Source organism: Chrysemys picta, chromosome 1 (assembly GCF_011386835.1).
Source record: "Chrysemys picta bellii isolate R12L10 chromosome 1, ASM1138683v2, whole genome shotgun sequence".
Taxonomy (NCBI): Eukaryota; Metazoa; Chordata; order Testudines; family Emydidae; genus Chrysemys; species Chrysemys picta.
In genome coordinates, this window is record NC_088791.1 from 180198524 (window position 1) to 180216850 (window position 18327).

The 18327-nt window shown below is 39.8% G+C and overlaps 1 protein-coding gene across 34 annotated transcripts in view; it reads left to right on the forward strand.

Moving 5' to 3' along the window:
- LOC112059026 (uncharacterized) overlaps positions 1 to 18327 on the forward strand; it is a 439279-nt gene that overhangs the window by 249559 nt on the left and 171393 nt on the right. For 2 of the 34 annotated variants that reach the window (XR_010594442.1, XR_006175766.2), the window contains exon 1: positions 15516 to 15648. The exons of 29 other annotated variants lie outside the window; for them this stretch is intronic. The gene's annotated coding sequence lies outside the window, so the exon portion shown is untranslated. Of the gene's footprint in view, positions 1 to 15508; positions 15649 to 16297; positions 16645 to 18327 lie in introns of those variants that run through there. 3 more of the 34 variants (XR_010594436.1, XR_006175765.2, XR_010594437.1) reach the window with 3 other exon arrangements.

Here is an 18327-nt window from a genome sequence, read left to right on the forward strand (position 1 = left end):
CTTCCCCTCACACAGCTAAAGAGTGGATTAGACTAACCCTCCTTAATCTTTTCTTTCACTTTTTCTTCAGCTTCTTATTCCTCCTCCCCCCACCACCATCTGTTGTTTCCTTTTTTTCATTTTCTCCAAATTGTTAATGTATTCTGATTCTTATTATTTCATTATATTTTAATCAAGACTTGTGAAACCTCTCTTCTTAATCACCCTTTTACTCCCTCATTTCCCTACTTTTCTCTCATCTTCCCCATATCTGTTTAGAACTTCCAGGGTGATTGTTGGCCAGAGAGCTGCTCCTCCCCTGCCAAATGCTGTGACGGAGAAAGAGATTCTTGCTCTTTTTCCTTTCTTCCCCTCCCTGTTCAGACTAATTAGACCCAAATATGCCCATCTTCCTTTGCCTTTTCTCCAACCCTGTTAACAGGGCAACAGAGTCCTGAAGATTCTTTCTTCCTTCCTGCATGAAGCTCACAAAGCTGTTTTGTTGACCTTATGTTTCCTTGTCCTTTATGTCTGACTCAGCTGTTCTCAGTCAGGCAAGGAATGAACACCGCCTCTTCCACCTGAAAACAACTGATAGCTGATGAAAATGGGGTGGCTTGCTGCTCAAAACTCCAGGCTGTGGACTCATGAAAATCTTGTATTCATATTTTTTTAAATATACGTGAAATACTTGCTTTGCTAGGAACCTCCCATTACAGCTGCAGAAGATATGTACATCTGGAGAAACCGCATCACTTTCAGAGATGAGTAGAATGATGATGTATCAAAAAATTAAGCAATGGCAGCTGTTGTCCCTTCTTACTATCCTTTTTTTAAAAATCACAATGTGAAATGAGACTTTGGTACAAAATGAAGTATGCAGAACCTGTTTCTTAACATATTTGCATTAACTTTAAATCTTGTAATGGCCCATGGCCCATTAGATTCCATGATTCCAAATTAAAAATGTAAGAAAGCTAATAGACCAAATCTGTATCTCTTATTGTGTATGATACTTAAACAGTTATTTGTCAGAGTATATGTACCAGTGAGTGCATATATTCCATTGGCACATACGCACAAGTCCTATTAATCTTACTGGGACTTAATCAGACTCATCCAGATGATAGTTTGCATCTAAAACTTCAAAAAAGTTTTTCATTCTGCTAGTGTGATTAGAAAATGTAAGGCCCTTTCTAATGACAAATTCAATTTTTCTGGACTTCACATTGAAATGGTAATCCCATTTTATATATATTGTAAATATGAACCAGCTTGTAATGATGTGACAGTAACTGAAAATTACTTTTCATAAATGCTACTTGTTCAGCTATGACCCAGAGGGTGCATTAGATTAAACTGGAAACTTCTTCAATACTATCTAAAATAACTAATAATATGCTTCTGTAGCTGGAATAAAGGTTGCAATGAGAGCCATTTTGTTGAAAAGGCATCAGTTACTCTGTATGCAACGTGACAGATTTTCATATCTTTGTGAATTACAGAAAAGGAATTGAATAGGATCTACCTAATTTAATCTATCAGATATATTGTATTTCAAAGGGACCTATACATGAATCTTACTGGGATTTCTGAAAGCCTAGACCATCAAAATACCTTGGTAACAATTGTGATTCAGTGTAGATGTTTTCTTTGAACAAAAATCTGATCTGATCTAATCTACCTCTCTACCTATTATAGTAGTAAGGTCCCCATCAATGCAGTACCAAGGCCCTAACTGTCCACTAAGAAACAAACCCATTTCATGTTATGTTTTTGGCCTAACATACTCAGGTGTACTAAATATATCAACTCGGATTTTTGACTGGTCTCTTTGATCTCCATAGAAGATTCTTCTTCTTCTACTTATAATAATAATAATTAATTAATAATTAATTTTAAATCTCTGATTTATTGCTGATTCATTTAGGTCTCTGAAATATCTAGTGGTTCAGTTATAAAGGAAAATATGATCTTAACAGACCAATCTGTTTTGTTTCATGCTGTGTTGAATAGTGAGGACTTAGATACTGTTATCTTTAGCACCCAGAGCTAATAGAACTACTGCTAAGTAGAATGCAACAATAATAATAATAATACAGATTAGTAGGTATATCCATTTTATGGATAAGTGAATTGAGAAATAGAGACATTAAGGACATAATTTTCAAACCTGGATGCCTACAGTTTGAAAATCAAACTACTTTTGATTGAATGCCTAATTATGGAATCAGGGCCCTAATCTTAGGCATTTAGGCCCAGATCCTCAAAGGTATTTGGATATCTAACTCCAGGATTCTTTGATCCAGGATCTGGGCCTCCTGTATGAAACTTTGGCCTTAGGGCCTGATTTTATTTGGGCTCCTAAAGGTGCAGATAGGTGTCTAGCAGGATTTTCAAAAGTGCATATGCTCTTAACTCCCAGCTGACCCTTAGTGGCTGCTCAAACTCACAAGCGCATCAATAGCAGAGCTCGGAATGCAACCTTGCACCACTACCTCACATTAGGTAAATGATATCACAATCTGTTTTGAACTACAAGTTGCTAAAAGTTTAGTAAGCAGGCTACTGCTCAGGCGAAAGTGATGCTAGCATCTGTGCAGCATCAGCTGTACTTAAACAGGTGAGACTGAAAAAACAAAGAGGTAACCTCTTTCCATTTTGGTTGTGTAGTGTCCCTGTTCTCTAAGAGTCTTTTGTCTGAAAAGTTTACATTAAAGAGTGAAAATATTTTAAGAGTCAACATAGTGCTAACTTAAAGGCATATACGATGGCAGACTGATTGGTTACTTAAGCTTTGCAGTTGGACAGGTAGTTTTGAACTCTAGACATAATGCTGCAAATCATTGTGAAGCATACATTGAAGAGCTTGACTTGATGCCCTAATCTAATCTTTCTGAAGAATGTACATATCACTTGCATTTTCTACAAGTTTTATTCCTGTCTTGTGGATTAATTAAATCTTCCTTTAAAATAATGGCTGATGAATATTGTGTGTGACAACACCAACAAAAAAAAGAAAATTAAAATAAAATTATGTGTATTTGGTGAAGGAGAATGAGTACCTTAGAGCCTCTCTAAGACTATAGACTGTGGACCAGATTCTGCATTTTTCTCTTGCCCTTTATGTCATGCTAGTGGTGTAAAGGGGACACATAACTGGCAGAAACAGCCCCTAGAGAATACCCTTGGTGGCATAGAGCAGTCAAAACAGCTACACGTCAACCCTTCCTTTAAATCCCCTGGTGTAGACGTAGTACAATGGGCTGTTTGGGGAGGGAGGATAGATGATCAGAGCATACATGCTCCAGCTGTCCTCAACTGCCAAAATTAAGGAGGGCCATTGGAGTTGAAATAGGTTACAGCATTCCTGAGGCTGCTCTAACTTGTGCCAGAAGGTGTGCCAAAAATATAGCAAAGACCAAAGGTGTCTTAAAGACATCTTTACTCCCCCTCGCTCCATTCCTGTACAAAGTGGACATCTGGAGAAATGGAAGAGAATTTGGCCCACTGTTGTCTAAATTGCATAGTTATCCTTAATATACAGAAGTCACTCATCATCAACCAACACTTGCCACAAAGTGGCACAGTTATGTTTTATGGTCAGTACAAGGAAATAGTTTGATATCTTAGCTATCGTTGTGTGGTCACGGCTGTGAAATGCTTACCCTTGAATGGTGACCACTATATAATAAAAACACTGCTACAGCACCTTTCATCTGAGTATCTCAGAGCACTCAACACATTTTGAAATTGGTAGGGAAGTATTGTTACCCCATTTTATGGATGGAGAATCTGAGACTCAGAGTGTCAGATCCTCAGTAGGGAAATCTTTTTACTTTCATGGAGGAATGCGAATTTATACCAGCAGAGAATCTGGCCCAGAGAGTTTAAATAACATACCCAATGTCACTGAATGAGCTACAGGCAGAATCTGAAATGGAAACCAAGAATCCTGATTTCTAGTCAGCCCAAGCCACTAGACAACATTCATACTTACTTTATATTGTACTTCTGAGATGTCAGCTGGTGTATTAGAAATTTCACATCTGCTTCAAATTAAGGAATAAGATTTTTCTGTGTAGTGATACTTTTTTTTACAGGTTTTAATGTTTGTTTAAAGACTGCTTTTTTGTTTGGCGTAATATTGAATTTTATTTCAATCTTCATCCTACTTGTTTAAAAAATAGTTTGAAATAAAAGCAGAGAGAGACACTTCAGTGCAATATGCCAAACCTCCTTCATAGTGAGCATTACAAAAATGAATATTATAGGATGGCCCAATTATTTATATATGAACTCAAGAAAATGGTCAAAACACCATGACTGCAGATGATAGACAAGAAGAGGTAAAATAAACTCTTTGGGGCAAAAAGCCATCATTTGGGTTCTGACTTTGTAGATTACCTAGCACAATGGGGTCCTGGTCCAGATTTCCCATGTTGAATCAGTGGAATGGTAAAGTCAGACACACTGTTTCACATAGTGGAGGGTACCAGATGCTCCATGGGAGCACGTAAGTCCACCAAAAAAGGACATTTAAGCATTACTGTATCTGAGGCAAGTTTCTTCCTAACTCCAGGCAGTTAGTAGTTGTGTTCCATCCTGAAACATGAACACTGATATCCCATGAAGCCCTTTAGCCCTTTTCACACTCAATATCTTTACAAAGTGTAATGTATCTTGCTATACATTTACGAAACTTCACCACCATCCTGCAGTTCAACATAACATGTTAGGGAAGTATGTTCCTTGGGAATGAAAAAATCTGTAGGACAGGACAGTTAACTTGTTAATTTGAAATGCCTCAAAGTCTCAAACCCAGGGTTAATCTGTTTTTTCTTTCTATATTATCATATGTGAAAAGTTTTAGTGTAGCAGACATAGTATCTGAAAATTCAGATTGCAGTGGGCCCTGCAGTTGGACAAAGGCACAAGAAGAGAGAGTAGAAGAAATTGTGGGAGTCTCAAAGTCCAGAACAGATTATATGGCTTGCAAGCCTAGGTCATAGCTTTAGCCCATCCTGTCTGCTTTCCTGCTTCCAATAATGCTTCAGAGGAAGCTAAAACTATGCAATAAGTCACCTAGCTAGTTTTCATAACAGTGTACATGTATTGATGGACTAATAGCTGTAGACCCTTGTGGCAATCTCTTTACACCCTTGAAGCAGAGGGGATGAAATCCTGACCCCACTGAAATCAATTAGAGTTTTACAATTGACTTCAGTGGAGTGTGGATTTCACTCCAGGCTCGTGATTACTTCTTATCTCGTAGCATGATATTAGCAAACACATTATTGGTCATAAAGTAATAGTTCAATATGATTATATCCAAAGTAAATAAATAAAAGCAGAAAAAATTCAGTCTACTTGAACACTTAAAAATATTCTAAGGGTATATCTGATAAGACTACCCAACAAGGAAAAGAACAGATGTTACTGGTGATGGCGAACCCCTCATTATTTGTGAAGGAATGTTCATGGGGGATGGCGAGTGGCAATGCCAGGCAGCTCGGGGAGGGAGTGTCACCTCTACCTTTGACTCACCTGAACTCAAAATGACCTCAGGCCCCCCCTTGAGTTAGAATTTTTGGTTGTGCCCCCCAACCTGGGCAGGCTGGGTGGCCTGCTCAGGTGAGTCAAGGGGTGGAGGTGGCACTCCCTCACCAAGCCCCGCCATACGGCATTTGCCAAAGCTGTCAGGTGTCGCTGCTTGCTCCCCACCAATGTTCCTCCATGCCCTCTCTACAGAGAGCACCCCACAGTTTGAAAACCTCTGTACTAAATAAAATGTTTTGTCCACCATTACAGGCTTTTTCTCGCATATCCCCGGATAAGAGCTTGCATACTCCAGTTTGAAAACCACTGCTCTACACCATTCATGAGTTTATAGAGCTCTATCACATCTCCTCATAGTCATCTCTTTTCCAGGCTGAAAAGTCCCAGTCTTTTTAATCTCTCCTCATATGGAAAATGTTCCATACCCCTAATCATTTTTGTTGCCATTCTCTGTACCTTTTCCAATTCTAATATATCTATTTTGAGATTGGGCAACCAGAACTGCAAAAAGGATTCAAGATGTGGGTTTACCATGGATTTATTATGATATTTTCTATCCCTTTCTTAATGATTCCCAACATTCTGTTTGCTTTTTTGACTGCTGCTGCACATTGAGTGGCTGTTTTCAGAGAACTATCCACAATGACACCAAGATCTCTCTCTTGAGTAAAACAGCTAATTTAGATCCCATCATTTTGTATGTATATTTGGGATTATCTTTTCCAATGTACATTACTTTGCATTTATCAACATTGAATTTCTTTTGCCATTTGGTTGCTCACCCAGTTTTGTGAGATCCCTTTGTAACTCTTCACAGCTTTGGAATTAACTATTTTAAGTAATTTTTTATCATCTGCAAATTTTGCTACTTCACTGTTTACCTCTTTTTTTCCAGATCATCAGGGCCGTCCTTACCCATACACAAAATACGCAGCTGCGTAGGGCACCAGGAAATTTCCTGGTGCCCTATGCAGCTGTGTGCTGCTCCAGCCCCTGCCCTGCCTCTTCCCCGTGACCTCCGCCCCTCCTCCGCCCCCGCCTCGCCTCTTTCCGCCCCTGCTCTGCACCAGCTCCGCCCCCACTCCAGCCCTTCCTCTGAGGACTCCAGAAGCGGTTGGGCCTGCCCTCACTGGTAAGTAGAGTGACCCGGCCCCAGCCTGCTCTGCTCCTCTGGCTCCCAGCTGCACCACTGGCAAGTGCTGGGGGGGCAGTTCCCCTCTGCCCCCCCAAGCCTGGGAACCAGGGGAGCAGAGCATGCTGGGGACGGGTCACTCCACTTCCCGCTGGAAGTGGACACGCGCCTCCCCTCCCCCTGCAGAGGCCTGGGGCGGGGCCCCACATGCCCACCCCACGGGGAGGGGGGGGCTGCGTAGGGCACCAAAATAGCTAGGGACAGCCCTGCAGATTGTTTATGAATGTATTGAACAGCACTGGGTCCCAGTACAGATCCCTGGGGGATGATACCACTATTTACCTTTCTCCTTTCTGAAAACTGACTGTTTATTCCAACCCTGTGTTTCCTGTCTTTTAACCCAGTTACTGATCCATGAAAGAACTGTCCCTCTTATCCTATGACTGCCTTTTTTTTTTTTTTTTGCTTAAGAGACGTTGGTGAGGGACTTTGTCTAGAACTTTCTGAAATTCCAAGTACGCTATTGGATCACCCTTGTCCATGTTTGTTGATCCCCGCAAAGAATTTTAATAGATTGGTGAGGCATGATTTCCCTTTGCAAAAAACATGATGACTCTTCCCCAGCAGATCATGTTGAGAATGGAACTGGTTGAGAATTTTTGAAAGTGGAAGGCAGCTTCGGTGAAAGTGATCATGAAATGGTGGATGATTCTAAGGAATGGTAGGAGGGAGAACAGCAAAATAAAGACGATGGATTTCAAGAAAGTAGACTTTAGCAAACTCAGGGATTTGGTAGGTAAGATTTTTATGGGAAGCAAATCTCAGTTTTTCAAAGAGACTTTATTAAGGGCACAAGAACAAACTATCCCACTGCGTAGAAAAGATAGGAAGTATGGCAAGAGACCACCTGGCTTAACCAGGAGATCTTCAATGATCTAAAAATAAAAAAAGAGTCCTACAAAAAGTGGAAACAAGGTCAAATTACAAAGAATGAATAGAAACAAATAACACAAGTATGTAGAGACAAAATTAGAAATGGCAGAGGTGCTTAATGACTTCTTTGCTTCACTTTTCACCAAGAAGGTTGGTGATGATTGGACGTTTAACATAGTGAATGCCAGTGAAAATGAGATCAGAGGCTAAAATAGGGAAAAAATGGTTAAAAAATACTTGGACAAATTAGATGTCTTCAAGTCACCAGGGCCTGATGAAATGCATCCTAGAATACTCAAGGAGCTGACTGAGGAGATATCTGAGCCATTAGCGATTAGCTTTGAAAAGTCTTGGAATCCGGGAGAGATTTCAGAAGACTGGAAAAGGGCAAATATAGTGCCATCTATAAAAAGGGAAATAAGAACAACCTGAGGAATTACAGACCAGTCGGCTTAACTTCTGTACCTGGAAAGATAATGGAGCAGATAATTACACAATCAATTTGCAAACATCTAGAAGATAATAAGGGGATAAGTAACAGTCAGCATGGATTTGTCAAGAACAAATCATGTCAAACCAACCTGATAGCTTTCTTTGACAGGGTAACAAGCCTTCTGGATATCCATGATTTAGATCAGGGGTCGGCAAGGTTGGCACGCGGCTCGCCAGGGTAAGCACCCTGGCGGGCCGGACCAGTTTTATTTACCTGCTGACGCTGCAGGTTTGGCCGATCGCGGCCCTCACTGGCCGCGGTTCGCCGCCCCGGGCCAATGGGGGCGGCGAGAAGCGGCGCGGGTGAGCGATGTGCTGGCCGCAGCTTCTCGCCGCCCCCATTGGCCCGGGACGGCGAACTGCAGCCAGTGGGGGCCGCGATCGGCCGAACCTGCAGCGTCAGCAGGTAAATAAAACTGTCCCGGCCCGCCAGGGTGCTTACCCTGGCGAGCCGCGTGCCAACGTTGCCGACCCCTGATTTAGATAATGGCATACAGAGTACACTTATAACGTTTGCAGACGATACCAAGCTAGGAGGAGTTGCAAGTGCTTTGAAGGATAGGTTTAAAATTCAAAATGATCTGGACAAACTGGAGAAATGGTCTGAAGTAAATAGGATGAAATTCAATAAGGACAAATGCAAAGTACTCCATTTAGGAAGGAACAATTAGTTGCACACATGCAAATTGGGAAATGACTGCCTAGGAAGTAGTAATACAGAAAGGGATCTGTGAGTCATAGTGGGCCACAAGCTAAATATGAGTCAACAGAGTAACACTGTTGCAAAAAAAAAAGTTAACATAATTATGGGATGTATTATCAGGAGTGTTGTGAGCAAGCCACGAGAAGTAATTCTTCCGCTCTACTCCGCACTGATTAGGCCTCAACTCATAGAATCATAGAATATCAGGGTTGGAAATGACCTCAGGAGGTCATCTAGTCCAACCCCCTGCTCAAAGCAGGACCAATTCCCAACTAAATCATCCCAGCCAGGGCTTTGTCAAGCCTGACCTTAAAAACCTCTAAGGAAGGAGATTCCACCACCTCCCTAGGTAACCCATTCCAGTGCTTCACCACCCTCCTAGTGAAAAAGTTTTTCCTAATATCCAACCTAAACCTCCCCAAGTGCAACTTGAGACCATTACTCCTTGTTCTGTCATCAGGTACCACTGAGAACAGTCTAGATCCATCCTCTTTGGTACCCCAAAACTGGAGTATTGTGTCCAGTTCTGGGTGCCACATTTCAGGAAAGATATGGACAAATTGGAGAAATCCAGAGAAGAGCAACAAAAATTATTAAAGAAAATAACCTATGAGGGAAAATTTAAAGAAAAAAAAGGGTTTATTCAGTCTTGAAAGGAGAAGACTGAGAAGGGACATGAAAATAGTTTTCAAGTACATAAAAGGTTGTTAAAAGGAAGAGGGAGAAGAATGGTTCTTCTTAACCTTTGAGGATAGGACAAAAAGCAATGGTCTTAAATTGCAGCAAGGGATGTTTAGGTTGGATATTGTCTAGGGAGGTTGTGGAATCTCCATTACTGGAGATTTTTAAGAGTAGGTTAGACAAACACCTGTCAGGAATGGTCTAGATAATAGTCCTGCCATGAGAGCAGGGGACTGGACTAGATGACCTCTCCAGGTCCCTTCCAGTCCTATGATTCTATGTTCATCTATGTCTCTGATAATTCTGTTCTTTACTATAGTTTCAACCAATTTGCCTCGTACTGCAGTTAGGCTTACTGGCCTGTAATTGCCAGGCTTGCCTCTGGAGCCTTTTTAAAAAATTGGTGTGACATTAGCTGTCCAACTGACTCTCATGGTCCAGAAGCTGATTTTAGTTCCCCTTTATTCGACATTGGTGAGGCCTCATCTGGAATACTGTGTCCAGTTTCGGGCCCCACACTACAAGAAGGATGTGGAAAAATTGGGAAGAGTCCAGCGGAGGGCAACAAAAATGATTAGGGGTCTGGAGCACATGACTTATGAGGAGAGGCTGAGGGAACTGGGATTGTTTAGTGTCCAGAAGAGAAGAATGAGGGGGGATTTGATAGCAGCCTTCAACTACCTGAAGGGGGGTTCCAAAGAGGATGGAGCTCGGCTGTTCTCAGTGGTGGCAGATGACAGAACAAGGAGCAATGGTCTCAAGTTGCAGTGGGGGAGGTCCAGGTTGGATATCAGGAAAAACTATTTCACTAGGAGGGTGGTGAAACACTGGAATGCGTTACCTAGGGAGGTGGTGGAGTCTCCTTCCTTGGAGGTTTTTAAGGCCCGGCTTGACAAAGCCCTGGCTGGGATGATTTAGCTGGGAATTGGTCCTGCTTTGAGCAGGGGGTTGGACTAGATGACCTCTTGAGGTCCCTTCCAACTCTGATATTCTATGATTCTAAGTTGCATACCACAGTTAGTATTTCTGCAATTTCATATTTGAGTTCCTTCAGAACTCTTTAGTGAATACCATGTGGTCCGGGTGACTTCTTACTGTTTAATTTATCAATTTGTTCCAAAACCACCTCTACTGACCCTTTAATCTGGGACAATTCCTCAGATTTTTCACCTAAAAACAATGGCTCAGGTATGGGAATCTCCCTCACATCTTCTGCAGTGAAGACCAATGCAAAGAATTCATTTAGCTTCTCCTCAATAGCCTTGAGTGCGCCTGTAGCACCTCGATCATCCAGCAATCTCCCTCTCTCCCGATTGTTTGGTGGTTGTCTTGCTTCTGATATACTTTAAAAAATGCTGTTAGTTTTCAAGTCTTTTGCTAATTACTTTTCAAATTCTTTTTCAGCATGCCTAATTATACTTTTACACTTGACTTATCAGAGTTTATGCCCCTTTCTATTTTCATCAGTAAGGTTTAATTTCCAATTTTTAAAAGGATGCTTTTTTGCCTCTCACCACTTTTTAATTTGTTGTCCTATAGTATTTATAAAAAAAATCCATGCAGCTTGCAGGCATTTCACTTTTGTGACTACCTTTTAATTTCCGTTTAACTAGCATCTAATTTTTGTGTAGATCCCCCTTTCTATAATTAAGTATTATTGTGATGGGCTTCTACGGTATTTTCTCACCCACAAGGATGTTAAATTTAATTATATTACTGAGTGGTTCATCTATATTCACTTCTTGGACCAGAGTCGGTGCTCCACTTGGGACTAAATCAAGAATTGCCTCTCTTCTTGTGGGTTCCAGGACTAGCTGTTCCAAGAAGCAGTCATTTATGGTGTCTGGAAAATATATCTGTGAATCCGGTCTAGAGGTGACCTGTACCAGTCAATATAGGGATAGGTGAAATCTCCCATTATTACTGAGTTTTCTATTTTTATAATCTTTCTAATCTCCCAGAGCATTTCACAATCACCATCACGGTGAGGTGGTCAGTAGTATATTCCTGACGCTATATTCTTCTTATTGAAGTATGGAATTTCTATCCATCAAGTTTCTATGGTATATTTTGATTAGTTTAAGATTTTTATTATATTTAACTCTGCTTTCTTTCATATATAGTGCCACTCTCCCACCAATGCTACCTACTCTGTCATTCCTATATATGTTGTACCCTGGTATTACCATTTCCCATTTATTCTCATCATTCCACCAAGTTGCTGTGTTGCCTATTATATTAATATCCTCATTTAATACCAGGCACTCAAGTTCACCCATCTTAGTATTTAGATATCTAACATTTGTATACAAGCAAATTTGTCAGTTTTTAGCTCTCTGCCACTATGTTATGTAATTGAATGGAACTCTTTTTCATTTGACTGTTTCTCTTCAGTTCCTTCATGTGCTTTATCAACTTCCATTCTCTCCTCCTTACTAAGATATAGAGCAGGGGTCGGCAATGTTTCAGAAGTGGTGTGCCGAGTCTTCATTTATTCACTCTAATTTAAGGTTTCGCGTGCCAGTAATACATTTTAACGTTTTTAGACCGTCTCTTTCTATAAGTCTATAATATATAACTAAACTATTGTTGTATGTAAAGTAAATAAGGTTTTTAAAATGTTTAAGAAGCTTAATTCAAAATTAAATTAAAATGCAGAGCCCCCGGACCGGTGGCCAGGACCTGGGCAGTGTGAGTGCCACTGAAAATCAGCTCACATGCTGCCTTCGGCATGCATGACAAAGGTTGTCTATTCCTGATATAGAGAATCCCCATTAATAGATCGTTCCCTATGGGATGTCTCTGTTTGAACCATGTGTTCCTCTGCACCTGTCGGCTTTCCCCCTTATTTAAAAACTCCTCTACAACGTTTAAAATTGTACATGCTAGCAATCTGGCTCCATTTTGGTTTAGGTGGAGCCCATCCTTCCTGTATAGGCTCCTCCTTTTCAAAAGGTCCCCTGTTCCTACTAACCCTGTACTCTGCCACCCTACACCATCGTCTCATCCACGCATTGAGACCCTGCAGTTTTGCCTGTCTAACTGGGCCTGTGCGTGGAACTTGAAGCATTTCAGAGACTGCTACCATGGAGGTCCTTAACTTCAATCTCTTACCTGGCAGCCTAAATTTGACCTCCAGGATCTCTTATATTTCCCTGTCATTGGGACCTACGAGTACTACAACCACTAGCTCCTCCCTAGGACTGCACAAAAGCCTATCAAGATGTCTCAAGCTATGCAACCTTTGCACCCAGCAGGCAATTCACCAATTCTCCCGGTCATCACAAACCCAGCTATCTATATTTCTAATGATCAGATCCCCCATTACTATTACCTGTATCTTCCTAATAACTGGGATTACTTTCCCTGGAAAGGATACCATGACATCATCTGGACAACTATAGGATTGTTTCCCACCACTCCACTTTGATGTACTCCTTCCCTGACACTTTCATCCTCCTCAACAGCACAGAGGCAGTCAGACTTGGGGTGGGACCACTCTACTCTGTCCTGGAAAGTCTCGTGTAAGTACCTCTCTGTTGCCTTTAGCTCCTCTGGTCTCAAGAGCCTGTACTCAGTTTCTGAGAGTCATGAGCTGCTTGCACTGAATCCACACATATGCCACCTTCCCACAAGGGAGGTAATTACACATGCTGCATTCAATGCAATAAACTGGATAGCCCCCACTCTGCTGCTGGACCTCTGCCTGCATTCTCTTTCTACTTCTGCAGCCTCTTGTGTTTTGTTTTGTTTGGGGAAGGGAGTGTTTATTGGCCTAAGTTTAAAGAATGTTAATCAGTTTTATCAGGCTCTCACATCCCCTCTCTAAACTCCCTTGCATAACTTTCATCATGGAGCTGAATATATGGATATTTTGTTCAAAAACTTTATTGATTCACATATCTGCAGATCTTTGTTGGGCCACCATGATATCTGAAATTCTATTTTTGTACATGTGTTTCCTGATATGATACTGATGAGCGCACAGCACCAATGACTTCCATTGGTTTTAGTGAGTGTTAGGGGTGCGGAGTATCTCAGTATCAGACTTATCCAGCCCAGTCAACAGAGTGAGCTATCACCATTATGATCTTTTATTATGACTGTTTGGGGCGTACATTGGCTTTAAAATATCCATTCCTGTCAATCCCAAACATTCAGTAATCATGCGTCAGGCTCCAGAAATCATGAGATTATTTTAAAAATCATGATTTAAAAAAAAAAAAAAAACCACCAAAGCTTCCAGTGAGTCATGGGGTCTTTTTACGTGTCTTCTGCGTGTTGGTTGGTTTGGGTTTTTTACCTCTTTAGGATGCACTCAGTTCATATTTTCAAGGTTTTTTTTCCTGCAACCATGAGAGCTATAAGCTTTCTTTAAAAAATAAATACATAAATAAATAAAAAATGAAACCTGAGATTCTCACCTGATCACTTGACTTCAAGAGCCAGGGCTTAAAGGAAACACCGAATATTGTGAGGCTTGGAGTAAAGTCACAACAGTTGCAGCAATGATATTGCTGCACTCTGCAGTGCATACTGTATGTTCAGCTTTGTGATATGATTTTCTCTGTGAAAACCTAAATAAAATATATTTGAAGAAAAAAGGAGTGTTCCTCTAGTTCTCATTTGATAATTAGACAGAACGTGCCCATGGAAGATGTCAGCACACCAATTATTCTCTCCTATAGTCTACTTTTTGCTTTGAATTAGTGTACTTCAACATTTGTTTCATGTCATCTGGGGAGGCAAGGCTAGGGGACAGGGATGCACTGTGTGTGGGAGAAGCCAATGAGCTCTCTAGGGCTGGGTGGGGGTAGAGGAACTCTGTGGCTGTGGCATCATTGGACAGTTTGAGTGGAAGTGCACCAAAATTCTAATAGAAGAAACTTTGTTCAACTTTTGCTATATAATCTGATACTATATAGTTCAGAAGGGATGTTTCTCAGTGCCCCTGTTGAATTTTATGTATGTTTGTGTTCCACTTCAGATACTCACAAGATTTGAATGTTTCTTTTTACATTGGTTACAGAATATGGTGTGTCAGCTTCCATGCACCATACCTGTAGCTAATATAGGCTTATATTTTCTTTTAATGATCTTACTTTTCACATATGAACTTTATATGTAAATGGCTATGTCAAGTTCTAATCCCGTTTATGATGGTGCAAATTGGAATAACTCCACTGGTTGCAATGGAGGTTCTGGAGTTGCACCAGTGTAACTGAGAACAGAATCTGGACCTGTGTGTGTATGGGTATATATATGCCTACATACACAACACATATATGTATAGTATTTATGGGGGAGGGATGCCTATACAATATATAAAAACTGTTACAAAAATACAGTTTAGGTAGAAGAACTAGTGAGAAAGGGAAAAGAGATGTTCTTTCTGATTCTTGATAAGTCTTATTTTTTGACTTAGCACTGATTCTATCTTGGGTGCCAGTTGGATTTTGGAATCATGTGCGCACATCTGTACAGTATGTTCCAGTTCTCTTTTGTCCTAAATGGTCACTTCTCCTCATTACTTGAATTGAAATGCTGAGTTTCTACAGGACTGTAAGCTCATTTTTATTTCACTCCAGGGGAACAAGGGGTGTTAAAATTGCTCCTATATGACAAATCCAAACATGGAACATATTTTAGCAGTACAACCCTAGCTCTATCATATGTGCTGTGCAGAGTCATCATGGCCATGGTGCATAGCTCAGAGCCGGAAAGCAAACAGCTGCTGTAGCCTGATTTGAGTTAAAATAGTGTCAGTGTTTAGTCTGGCGCACTGCTTCAGGAGAGATTGGCAGCTGGGTCAAACAAAGTCATTCCATTGGCTCCTTTCCCAGTTTGCTTCTGCTAGTATTTAGGTACTAATGCAGCCTAGGCCCCTTTTCTCAGGGATAGCCTAACATCTGACCGCACCCTCTTTGCTTTTTAAAAAATGCCTTTTCCCTCTTTAAGATAAATCCACTATTATACAATCTGCTGCTAATTGTGTATTAAGAATATTTTTTTTCTCTTGAAAGCTGACGTATCCTGCTCTCACTGTGGTGTAGAAAGCAGTCTGTTACAGTGCTGGATTAATCAAAGGGGCCTTTATGGTTTGTGAAAGAATATCTGTGTGCTTAGGCAGGAAACTTTTTGATCCACAGAAAAGCCAGACGACATCTAGGTAAGGCTGTGTATCAGATCTGCTTTTATGGGAAAGTTGTGCAGCTCTGTTAATTGTAAATGCTTAATGTTTGCAACTTGCATGAACATTTTGATTATCTTTTTAGAACATTTGGGAAATAGCTACTCTTATATATTAAGTCCTCCCTTCCTCCTTCCCCCCCCCCCCCCCCCGCAGTTTTAAAGCTGGTGAAATGTTGTAATTGTCTGTTTACTATTTATAGAAATTAAATCTGTATGGGCACGCTACTCCTGCTTTAGAGAGATTTTTAGTAGACACTTACAATGAAAGTTCTGTTACCACATGAAAATACTTTTAAAAGTGCAGTAGATTGAGTGAATTTACAGGGAAAGCTTTCAGATTTTAAAGAATGCCTGTTCAATTATTTAAAAGAAGTTGAAAACTGTTTAAACTAACGAGGGTTTAATTACGAAAAAGTTCAATGTGGCTATGGAAGGAATATTAAGTAAGTTGTCTTTGTCTCATAATTTTTAATTTTAGTCGTTGCTTTAGCCTGTTGGGTCACATTTTTTTGTCAGCGCTGAAGGCTGCCATGAATTGGTAATGAGGGCCCCTTATGCACATGATTTTGGCACCTCGCCAAAATCAACTTCCCAACAGCAAGCTTTCTCTAAAAGAACCTGGAGCATTTTTTTGTGATTAGGAATCATTTGTGAAAGCTGCTACAACCAGTTGTGTAGGCATGTCAAAATGACTTTGTACAGTATATCTGACACATTCATTTTCTTTTTGGTTTTTCCTAATGTACCAAATTGTTGCTATTATCATTCTAAATTTCCTTAGCTTACTTGCCACCAAAAATAGGTTACAATGAGCTAAGTCATAAGGAGGAAGGCTTGTCTTTTATATGTATATCTTTTTTTCAGTATACCGAAACAGGCTAATTTTATCTCATTTAAGCAGTATACAGTGCTAAGGGTTGTTTAAAACACTCCTGGATAAGTAGCAGATGAATTCTTTAAACAGTTAATCTCAGTAAGTAATACTCAGAGAACAGTAAGTAATGAAATTTTCTAGAAGTTTCTTTGTGTGTACAGTAAAAGTTAACTTTTTAAATATAACTATTCAGATATAGACAGAATGTTGTAATTTAAAAAAAATAACAGAAACCTTTGAATTTATCCTAAATTTAAAAAAATCTGGCTATGAAGCTTTCTGGAATAGTGTGCAACAGCTGCATGTCCTTTATTATTAAAAACGGAACAGGAGAGTTACTTTAAATATTAATAAAGAACTGAGAAAGTTGACATTTCAGTGTTTTCAGATATCAAAAATTTGTAAAGATTGTCACTGTATTTTATATGCACTTATTCATTTTTTATATTATCTAAATAAATTTGGTCCAGTAAATGAATAGTTCACTATTGTACACTTGAATGCTTTTTGAGTTAAATCTGTTTCCAACAATGAAGTACAGTAATTGGAAACTAAGGACCTCCTGTTACATACTGTATAGCTTGCACCAGTACTGAAGGCAGATTTCAGTGTCTACTCAATGTAAAGGGAATATATGAAGCAAGATTTTTGTAAAGATTTTATTTTACTTAGCAGTACTTGTGGTTTTAGCCTTTTAATTGCTTGTTTCCTCTTATATTTTAATCTGTTTTTCCCTTGACTTATAAGCAAAGTCATGTTTAATAAGCAGCATCAGTAAGAAACGAGGCTTTCATCACCACACTACTCTGCTCCCTTTTGCAATAGCACCTGCAGTTAGAATGGGCTGTGTAGGCATTGTGTATTTCTTTTTTAAACATACATACATTTTCTATAAAGTGTATTGTTCTTTCCTTTATTATTACACAATGCAAGATGTAACTAGATTTAGGGAAAAGCACCTGGAACAACTTGAGAAGCTTTAAGAAACCTTCAGGGTCTGAAAATGCATATTAATTTGTGTAGAAAAGTGTTTCTGCATTATTGTGTTGCTGTGAACTGAATTATGATACTGTACATTCTTTCCTAACATTTGAATTTTAACACATGGCGTTTGCAGAGGTGGAAGCTGACAAGATTAAAAATACATTGAAATAACGATTGACCGTGTTTCTGAAACAGCACAACATGTGTAAGATCTAATAGATTTTAGTGGAGATTTTATTTTTAGGTTTGCCAAGGGGTGAAAATATATTGCAGCTGAATCCTGTTTTACTCTGAAGTATTGCCGGAAAATGACAATATAGTGCATAAAAGGAAATGTCAAAGTAGCATTTGGGAGAGGGGGAAATAAATCTTGTATCCAATATATAAAAATAATTTTTGCTTGTGTCTCTAAATTAGATACAGTTGATTTAACCTCCCTTACCCTCCCACCCCCCAATTTCTATCCCATTCATTGCCAACTACATTTTAAAGCAAGGTTTTCAGTACAAAAAGTGAGCACTGGCTATCAATACTTTGTGCATTGCTTGTAGAGTTTCATATTTTATGGAGGTAAGGGGGAGGACTAAGTTATAAATTATAGCATATACTGCTCTAAAAACTTTGTGAGCCATTTTCTAAATCCAAAGTCAAGTTCTCTATTGTGGTAAGCACTAACTTCAGAGATTGTTAGTGTCTAAAGTAAAGGAGAGTTTGTAAAGAAACTAAAGACGTTGTAAATTTGATTTTAGACTACTGTAAAGTTCACAAAAGTACCTGACATGCTAGCTAGTATTTTGC